This window comes from Varroa destructor, unplaced genomic scaffold (genome assembly GCF_002443255.2).
Source record: "Varroa destructor unplaced genomic scaffold, Vdes_3.0 BEIS01000005.1, whole genome shotgun sequence".
Taxonomy (NCBI): Eukaryota; Metazoa; Arthropoda; class Arachnida; order Mesostigmata; family Varroidae; genus Varroa; species Varroa destructor.
Window position 1 is genome coordinate 3,669,863 of NW_019211458.1, and position 10,521 is coordinate 3,680,383.

The 10,521-nt window shown below is 38.6% G+C and overlaps 1 long non-coding RNA gene across 3 annotated transcripts in view; it reads right to left on the reverse strand.

Annotated features, from left to right (window-relative positions):
* The window catches only part of LOC111251632 (uncharacterized), a 30,310-nt gene extending 29,264 nt beyond the window's left edge, over positions 1 to 1,046 (reverse strand). For all 3 annotated transcript variants that reach the window (XR_015328497.1, XR_015328495.1, XR_002673894.2), the window contains exons 1-2: positions 1,032 to 1,046; positions 34 to 912 (exon numbers count right to left, since the gene is read on the reverse strand). This is a non-coding gene — a long non-coding RNA (uncharacterized LOC111251632). The remainder of the gene's footprint in view (positions 1 to 33; positions 913 to 1,031) is intronic.
* Positions 1,047 to 10,521: the final 9,475 nt, after the last annotated feature.

Consider the following 10,521-nt stretch of genomic DNA (forward strand, 5'->3'; position numbering starts at 1 on the left):
CCGCAGGGCCTGCAATCTATTTTGTTTACTTACTTTCATGTCCAGTCCTGACGTATTGGATCGTCCCATAAACTCGTTTTCAAATTGTAGCTAATTTAGGATGAAAACGATTTTCTGTCCAAACAATCTCAATTTGTTGTACATCGGCGGTTATTAGCGATAACCATCGCCTATCTTTCGAGCAGCTTATTAATCCTTTTTTTTTTAGATTAAAATCCTTATTTCGATAAACTGGTCAATATGCTTTCTTACACCTAATGAAAACACAAAGTTTTGCATTAAAGAAGCTTCGTAAGATCAAAAAAATAACAACCGGAAAATGCAGGTTGGGGCTATAAGGTGGGTGAAGAAAAACATCTTGTTTAAACTCGTATCATTTTTGGCAGATTGCTACAAATGTGTACAACTTGGCATGATCATGGGCTCTTTTCCTATTTTCCATAGCTTGTTTTGGTTGTTTATAGAACTTATAGAACAGCAATTCTCGATAACCTAGTCACATAGACAACATTTTCTTCTTGGGATAAAGTCCGACTTTAACTTTCGTTGGCACTTTTCACACTTTGATTCCGAGCTACTCTCAGTGACGTTATTGTAAGTTATCCCACTTTCATCGCTTGTTACAATCTTTGCCAAAAAAAGGTTATCCATATATAATTTCAGGTGATGATAGACCGTGCAAGCACGATTCATTAGTAGGTGGCTGGTCAACAGGAAATTCAGGCGTCTGCTCGACTGACGTAATCGTCATGGATGTCTTGACTAGTCGACTCCGATGCTCCTGTATTCTTCGCGACCTGGGGGGGGGGAGGAGGGCTCATATGCGGGTTTTAATTAATCATAGTGGAAATTTCAGCGTCTTCATAATCATAGAGCCGCTTTGGACGTGCCTGCTCTTCCATGCTGAGACCCCTACTTCGAAAACAAACGAATCGCTTCCTTACCATGTAATCGGTTACATTATTGGGTCCATGTTCCTTGCAAATGTCCTAATATGTTTAAATCGAATTTCAAATCAACCTTAAATATACTTGAGACATCTTCATCATTAGAGTCTTGCGCAACATAACTGAAATGTGCAACCGAATCGAAAATGGCGCCAAATAAAACCGCAAGGCAGTCCTATAAATATACCGAACAACCGGTTTTTTCGTCACCCAACTTTGTTTCTAGCGCCAAAATTCAAATGACTTCAATATACGGAACTTGCAAGACGATCCAATATTATAAATATGCTCATGAGCGAAGAATAATCAATTTACAATGCATTCGTAACAGCAAAAACAACATGTGCCTCATTACCCGTTCAATACAACTTTTCGTAATCTTGGCGGTTTACTTTTATTCATAGTGCAAACCACTTCAGTTTCGCCGCCGGAAGAAGGTTGTGGCTTAATGGTAAGTAAGCCATTGTGAATGTTTGGATTAAGAGCATTTGTTACTGCCAGTGAAAGGCGATGACGTACGTTTTGCTTTAATTTAGACATTATAAAAGAGAGTAGTACTATCGACGGAGCCCATTTTCGGTTCAAAAGAAAACTGGCAACTTCCTTTAGGTCAAACCAACATGGACCGGGGTCCATAATCTTAGTACCTTATGCTCATTACACCACGTCAGGTGTAACGCATCAAGAATGAAGTAACGCTAATTTTAGTTAGAAAACGAAGGATCGAGAAGGTGTCGGTTAGAAAAGTTTCGTCAGCAGAGACTTATAACAAAGATGCTTTGCTGCGAGATCTATGCCTGCTGATTCCACGAACAGTACAGATGTGTTGCCCGAGAAACGAAAGCTTTGAGGTCAGAAAAAGCATGTAGCCGCACAATCACTCTGTCGAAAGCCTAAAGAACAACCTGCAGCTACCCCTAGCCGTTTTCATATAATGTGTTGTAATCAGATGATATCCGAGCGGCCTTGTAGTCTTGTAAATGCCCGCAAGCTCCGCAACATGGAGGAAGCAACAGGCAGCATTGCAACACCATAAGCTCATATATTATGGCAAATATAGGGAAGACCCAGGGAATCATACGGTACTATCATATCTTGCGCTTCGATCGCAGGCAGGTGAGGCTGCCGCATTTAAAAATATAGACTTTTATTGGCCCTGAAGGGGACGGCCTTACTAGCGGTAACTTACTAGTTACAAAGACTTACAGAGGTTTAGTTATGTAAGCTTCTACCCTTTAAGCTACCCTTTCGAATCTGACGCCCTCCGCGAGACTGATGGTGTCTTCCGGTAGTTATCGTTAAAGCTTGAAGATACCAGGGGATTACAATCCCTTGGCGAGGATCGAGGCCATCAAACTACGCCTTGCCGCCTTTTGAAGGCCCTTGATCTATCGTCTACTACAAGCCCTTTTCGTTTTATGATATCGCGAAATATAATTTTCATCTTTACGCAGATTGTTTGTCGCTTCTTGACGGGTAAATATTAGCATAAGCGCTTGCACCATTTCGTATTATATTTACATTGTACCATTAATTATGTTTATTATCTGTATGTGAAGACTAGGCTCTCCAAATATGTTTTCTTGATTTGTTACGGAGCCATATTTTGTTCATTTAAATATGTTTTTTTTTCAATATTCAGCGTATTACGAGGCATATAGTATTTTGATTCGGTATGGTCGTATGTTCTTGGATCGCTGCCGTTTCTTGTTATAAGGTTCAACTCGATTTTCCGTATTTAAGTATTTCTGAATCGTATTTTGTAGTCGATAGACGTATGATAGATGACACAGATAATATGTTTGGAAAAAATACAAATGGCAGCATAGTGATGGACATCAAGCAGTCCCTTGAATTTTGAGACTTCTTAAAATATATATTATATTACCATTATATTAGTTACTATATAAATATTGTTGGTCTTATCTTAGAATTTTCGTTTTGTTTATGAAATCCACCCTGGTTACCTAAGCCGAGGATTTATTAAAAATTTGAAATCTAAAATATCCTTTGCTTGGCTAAAGTGGCATATTCAAGGAATCAGCAAGATCAACAGACATCTGTATTAAACTTAAACCTTTCTCTCGAGATCGAGTTTAGTTATTTTTTTTATCCAGCACCTTACACTGTCGTACAGAAACTTAGGGAAAACGGTAAAATTATAGTGTATTATTTACCTATTCGTTTCTACCGAGACTCATTACCATTGTTATTTTTTAAAAGCTTTCGTGTGGCATTTTTACAATAAGATATTATCTGAAGGTTATTGTCTTTGGGAAACCCGTGACATAATAGAAATATTTTTGTTTCAGCTCGAACCGCCGAAGGGTATTAACACGATTTGTATTCATGGCTTGTAGTAAGTTGGTTTCGCGACAAGATTTCGCGAGAGTATAGTGGCTTAGCTAATATAAACCCCAAAAATATAAAGATTTTGTTGTTTGATTGCCTACAAAAATACGGAGAGAATCCCAGTAACCGTACCATTAAAACTGGCAAAATCAAAATCCCATATATTGGAACGAGGTTTTGTTTAGATCTTGTCGTGATCATAGATAGAACTTAAACTAAGCGTCACTTTTATGAAAAATGTTTACTTTCTATAAGTAAAAACCTATAAAAAAGACGTTCCTTGTGGCCGTTTTGTTGTCTGTACGAACATTTTGTGTAATCTCAATACCAGAACTAACATACTGATGTCTTTCTATTGGGTTTGAGTACAAAAAATAAGATGCATTGAATAAAAAAAAATCGATTTATTCTAATTGTCACTCGTCGTTCCTGTAGAGACTGTATATCAATACATCAGATAATGGCATATGCTGAAAATGAAATTTAGCTTTTAGAGAAGTCTACTATATATACTTCTAATATACACTATACAACTGCAACAGTAATAAACGTCAGCGCATCACTGAATTTTCGTGCGAATTTCGGCGCGTCGCGAAGTTTTTTTGAAAAGACCGTTTTCGCTGAGAATGTGTAGTAGTATTCTATATCGTGATAGATAAGAACTAAAATCTAGACCAGACTGGATATCTTAGGACAATTTAAGAGTCTCACCTGTATATATATATATATATATATATATATATGCAGAATTTAGATTAGGATAGGCCTAGGCGGGTTATTTTCAAATATCAGGGAAGATCTCCCTGAATCAAACCAGGAGATTTTTCAGTAGGGTTAAGATTTAAAAACCGCAAAAATTCATCAGAGAAGTTCGAAAAGCCACCTTTGATACACATGGATTTTTTTACCCAGTAATTAATGGCCGTTTTGGAATATATATATATATATATATATATATATATATATATATATATATATATATATATATTAGCTTGTTTTTAAGCTAAAAGGCTTTCAAGCAAGTGCGTTCGCGGTTAACCAATGTGCACAGCCGTTATCTATAGCCATAAAAATTACCAAAATTATTTGATGCTTTCGGGTTGTTTAGCACATAGTACCGAATATATACGGCATTTTTGCTTTAGACAATTGCTACACGGTTTCTGACACTCTTGTTTATACTTGTGTCGCTGCTTAAGCCGGGCCCATAAATTTTTGGCGACAATCAACGTATTCAAAGATGATCGTCATGATCACTTAAATACACGGGCTTTCTATCACAAACCCATTTATGGATTCGTTTCACTCGATCTTTTGGGTGACTGCCCTACATAAACATAGCATTCCCTTTACCTTTTTGCTAAGATTATCGTGATAAATGCAGAAATTATTAAGCCCATGCTTTTCAAGAATCTTGACTCATTGACTGGTATGACGACACCACAATATGATTGATAAAATAGTAGCATAGGCGATGAATGAACCTACTTCTACCTCGTCTCAGTTCTTCGGGATAGCCTATGTCGGGTCCCCTCCACCCTGTCACATGCCAAAAGCGATGTGATACGGCGGTGCCGAGTCCTGTCGTGGAAGAAAAAGCTGTGGCTGAGTTAAAAAATAATAAGAACTGGGGATCGGCCGAATTTTATGCAAGCTCAGGAAAATTCATACTAGATAAACAGTTTGTTCATAGAAAAGCAAGTCTCTAATAATGCCAAAGAGATACTGGCTGAATTTTAGGTTAAAGGTTCCAGCCTGTCGTTGACATTGCAGCAGGTAGCAAATCATAAATATTTCGGTTTGCTAAAGACGAAAGGACCTGTGTGGGAATTCTAAGATGACCGCCTACGAATGAAAATGAGCCAGCAAAATGCCACAGGTAGTGAGGTAAAGTTATTTGGCTTTTAATGTTCTTGTCTGCGCTCAATCACTACAAGGGTGTTGAATTGGTTTAAATAATGAAGACTAAAAAAGGCACTCGATTTAAAAACGTGTATCATCTATGATAATTCGTGCTTTGAATCCGATTTTTGTATTTTTAAATTAAGAACCTGTCCGATCACTTGGCCATTCGCTTTAAGGCTCTGACCTGGTGCTTTGTGGCTTTCTGCTTGACCAAAGTTGATCATCGAGGCAAAGCCTTATAAGTCTCGACGTTATTATACAGGCGCATAAGACAACTGATTGTCTTCAGCATTGGCTAGACATACCAGATTTTGCGCGGACCCTCACAGAGAATAATTTGATGAATGAAATTTAGAAAAGTGTCCTATTATTATGTCCTGTTATTTTCCTATTTAGGTGGTCTATCGAATTAAGTAATATACATATTTATTTTACTAAAGAGATTAGCACAAGGTGATTATCAATATTATTTATTATAAATTATAGATTACAATAATGGATTTATGGACGCGCGAACAAAAAAAAAATGAAAATGGCACTCTGTCTAGAAGATAGCCCAACAGTATTGAAAGAAAAATTTGTTTATCTGGTGATAACCCTTGCTCGAAAATATGAAAAGATAATTTTTTATTTTCATTGCAGTCATGTGGGTCAAATCAGTCCGCGGCCCTATGGAGGTTGTGTTATAAGGCGTAGTATTTATACGGCTGTTTCTCCGTTGTATAATATCTATCTGTGTAGTAGTAGTAAAGAACGGTTCTTCTCTTAGTATTCTCGTTCTTAGTCCCGGATGAACATCTGTTTACTCAAAGCGCATGAGCGCTTGTCACCTTAGCGACAGTGTGTTTATGAACGTCTTGCTAACCCAGAAAAAAAACCCTAGATAATCTGGGTTTGAATTTGGCGGTACATGCACAGAGTTGCGAAAAAGCAATAGCAAAAACGATAGATTCCCTCTCTTGCCCGGTCCCTCCAGCTTGCTCATATTGGGCCTTCAATTCAGTCTTGAACCAATTACTAAGACAGTATTATCAAGACCTAACGTGCAAGGGATCGTTGAAAGTACACTATGGAAAAGTTTTTACAGAAGTGACTATTGCTATCTTGCTCGAAGGCAAAATCGCTGATATCAGTCTATGACCCATTTGTGCTCATTGCTATGTACTAGCAACTGGCTGGACAGCGAATGGCTCAACGCAATACTTACCATCCTTTACGTGAACCATTATGACTTGAACCGTTCTCGCGATCCCACGTGATCTTATTGTATTATAGATCACTCATGGAAAATTTATCTCTGCATGGAGGATCTCATCAGTCGAGTTAATTGTATACAATCAAGTTTTTCGGATTTAAATACTTTCAGCGCTCGATCGTATACAGTAAAATAGTTGAGTGGAGTGATTTTTTTTTTAACAACATAAAAAGCTGACGAGAGTTAGTTTGTTACATTGTTAAAAACTACATTTAAATCTTAGTTTCTTCACGTTTTGCGTGAACACTGAAATACCATACTAAATACATATGTATTCAAAACGTGCGTGATGTATCACTGAAGTTTGTACAACAAGTAGCGAAGACTAATGCGTTCAGACCTATCGTTGGCTGAGCTAATACTCATTAGAACACGATCTTTCAACGCAACTTCCTGTGGAGGTACAGCAGCGCTTCTAGCATTACTTTGAAAACCTCGAAAAGGAAAGGGACAGGAGAATTTCCAGTGTTCTACATTTTTATCTCAGCTCTAGCCATTCTTTTTCTACATTCTACGTTCCAGCTCTTCGCTCCTTCTCATTATTTTTTTAAAAAAGGTTGAGATTATTATCCACCTTGTTTTCACTCTCATCACACCGACGACCACGTCTTGTCGCCGATAGTGGCGTACCAGTTTTTATCTTGTGTCCCGTATGCCGAAGTATTTAAAAACCGTGTCTTCGACCCGATCCGTTTTTCACATAGAACACATATTCGTCTACTTTGAACATATATCTTCAATATTGAAGGTAATCGGTCAATATATATATGTGATGTAGTATATCAGTTGTCGCTGTACTCTGTCATATCAGATTCGTAGATCTGGGATCAATGAGAAACTTTAAAACCCTGGCCTGTCCCCTGGTCCCTTCTACGCCTACTGCTCCCGCCATTTTTGGAAAGAACTGTCCGAGCTGTCATCAGGTCTAAACTGTTATATCGTTATCGTCATACCGTCGGCCCTTCGCGAGGAGGGCCGACGGTTACTATATTTACTATACTATATTACTCTAGTAGAAGTACTATATTACTCAGTGCAAGGAATGCTTTCGAATACACGGTTCGGGAGGCTCGTGCTACTCCGATGGCATCTGCTCCTTGTGCACGTAAGAATGTCTTTTTGTTATTTTTTTGTCAAGTGCTGTGAGATATATATAATAACGCCATCGACTCCGCCATTGTTACCTGCAGTAATCGCCTCATTCTCTTTGGTGCTTCTCCTACTTTCGATGTAAATCTGGCCAGGTTCACGGTACTCTTTGTATAGTCAATGTGAGTCGTGCCACTGAGTGATGTGTCGAGTATATATTCCACATTTTAACCCTTTTTTTTTGTACTTTTGTGTTACTATCAACCGCCGAAAGGTAAACACCTCTGCGTGTTAAAACCCATTAAAAAGATAGTCGCGCTTTTCTCCGGAGCGGTTTAAGAAGTGTTCACCCATCCATTCCTCTGTCACGGCTAATGCTTCGTTCGCTTTCCATTAAGGTGGGCTTCCTTTCCTCTCAGTAATTATCAGCGTTAGATTATCCGCATCGGCAATGCATTCTACCCCCTCCGTTAAGTCAGGATTCGTTAAGACGTCGTAGCATACCAGGTTCTACGAGGTAGGACCAAGCGCCGACCGTTGTGAGGCCCCTTCTGTAATGTACCGTCTCCTGCTCTGCGTATCTAGTACTCATATGTAAAGATATAACGAAATAAGTTTCCTGGGATAGGTTAGGATTCCTGTCTTTTATAGAGCCATCGTCACTCAGTTCATCGTATTAAAAGCATTTTTGACGCCCGGTAAGAACAGACGAACAAAGCCACTTATTTTTTTGCTTGTGTTCAATTTCTCTAAATAGCCTTTATCTAAGACTCCCTTGATCTTAACGAGGATAGATCTCATTTGCGGAAGTCGTATTGTGACTTTGCAGTTATCACCCATTTTCTGGCTCAGGTATTTCTCCAACTCCTGTCTCTGTTGGGGTTGAGTTCCTAAGCGGCTGCCAGGAGAAAATCGACTGTTTCTTTCACCGATCGGAATCGTGGAGCTATCTTTTTTAGCTTATTCACAACAACCTGCCGCTAAATTTGTTTCACTCTACCTCCTTTTTCTACCTAACAGCCCCGCTTCGTCTATTGAGAGTCTAAAGCGCTTGTAGGTCAGCTTAAGTTTCTTTTTTGTCTTGTCGCTATTTCATTGCAATCGCTGTAATTGCCCTCTGTACTGTCAGAAGCATCCTCTGAGCTCGATGCGATGCGGTTTGACATATCCGAAATGAATTTTCACGACTTCATCATTCGACTAGTATACCGACTGCCTTTCCCATTGTTGCGTGGACGTCCAGCGATGCTTTTTCATAAATCCTGACGAGAATTTGCTTCAGTGTTTCCGTTTATCTGCCCCCTCAACCCCAGTTTTCATTCTTTATCCATTTTCTCTCACATTTATTTATGATTTAGCTTTTCAACAGGAGGTGGAAGAACTGTCTGCTTCTCCAAACTTGTGGTCACTCCCCCCCCACCCCCCCGAGTTTCTTGTTGAATACTGTACATTCTTCAACAATAGCGGGTAGACTCGGCGTTTGCGACTACGACAGTTTAAAAGAAACTTTTGCCTTCTTCAAATAAACGTGAGAGTTCTCCCATCATTGATAACTATCACTAAAAACAGCTAAAAACCTTTTTGCTAGCCAGTTCTGTATTCTTTGGCTTTATAGCTAAAATACCCGGCATGCAGTAGCTTACGACAACCGGTAGTAATGTGAAGGTTTGATAAGAAAGTATATAAAAATGTAAACTAATAAGTAAACAAAATAAAACCAAGGGAGTGTAGAGAGGTATATTCAACTGAACTGTTTATTCTAAAAGGACATTTATAAGAAACGGGGAAAGGAAGGAAGGTTACCCTGCTGTGGTTCCATGAATGGGGTGGCTGATAACTAAATTTCTGAATATTCGAAATAATAAAATTTCATTAAAAGAAACAAGTGAGAGAACAAAGTTATGGGTAATTGTAATCTGGGCTTTGGTGCAGCAATTGGTGATGGCACCGGAACTGATGAGAGTAAGCTATGCCTTAAAGAGGACAAGAGGTGGACTGACGGAATGTACAGCAGCGAGGGTTGGTGCACACGAAGGAACTCTAGTGGACTGAGTGGTAAGTTAAGAACTAGAGGCAGAATATATGAAATTGAAAGATATCTGTGGTATCTGCGGAAAGCTGTGGAATAAGACAGAAGAAGCAAGGGGGTTTTGAGAATGGCACTCGCGACATGGTTTTGTAAAACTTAGTTTCTTTATTTCTATATATATATATATATATATATATATATATATATATATATATATATAATATAGCATGCAATATGAAATAAGAGCAATAGGTGGCGATTTGGTCTTCGAGGGCATCTTAATAACCTGAGGGGTGACAGAGTAGAGACGATGCTGGAAAGATGTAATATTCAGGAAGAAAGCGGTTGACACGGGATTGGCGGAAGGAACTGTAATCTTGTAATGATACTTCAATGATTTAATAAATGAAATAACTAATAAACCAGCAGAAAATACCGTTACTGAATCCAAAATAGGATGGCAGAACAGCATGACCAGTGGTCGAAGACTCGTCCTCGTCAAGGAATACCCCAATCGTAATTCCTCTACAGTGAAACCCGTTGTCTGGTACACCGTCTGAGGCTCGCAATAGCTAGTACGCTAGTAAATATTTGGATTAGACTGTCGATTTTCACGCCTAGAAAGTCAGATTATTCAAATCATCTTACAAATTAAAAATCACTTTTGTTAGTCTTGATAATATTAAACTCAGCCGGAAAAAATTATTGATTGGATTTAGTTTTAGTCAAAACGACTTAGATTACAGTTTCTGATCATTCTTGATGAAAACTTGTACAGCCTTCCGCACAGTGTATCTCATACGTTTCATGGTCTCTGTTTCGGCGTATCGCTCTCGTGAACTGTAGTTAATCTAACTAATTGACATTGAAAATTTTAAAATATAAACGGAGATTAGAAAAGACAAAGACGTACGGAAAGTTCAGAAAACATTTTTCCTGCGTGT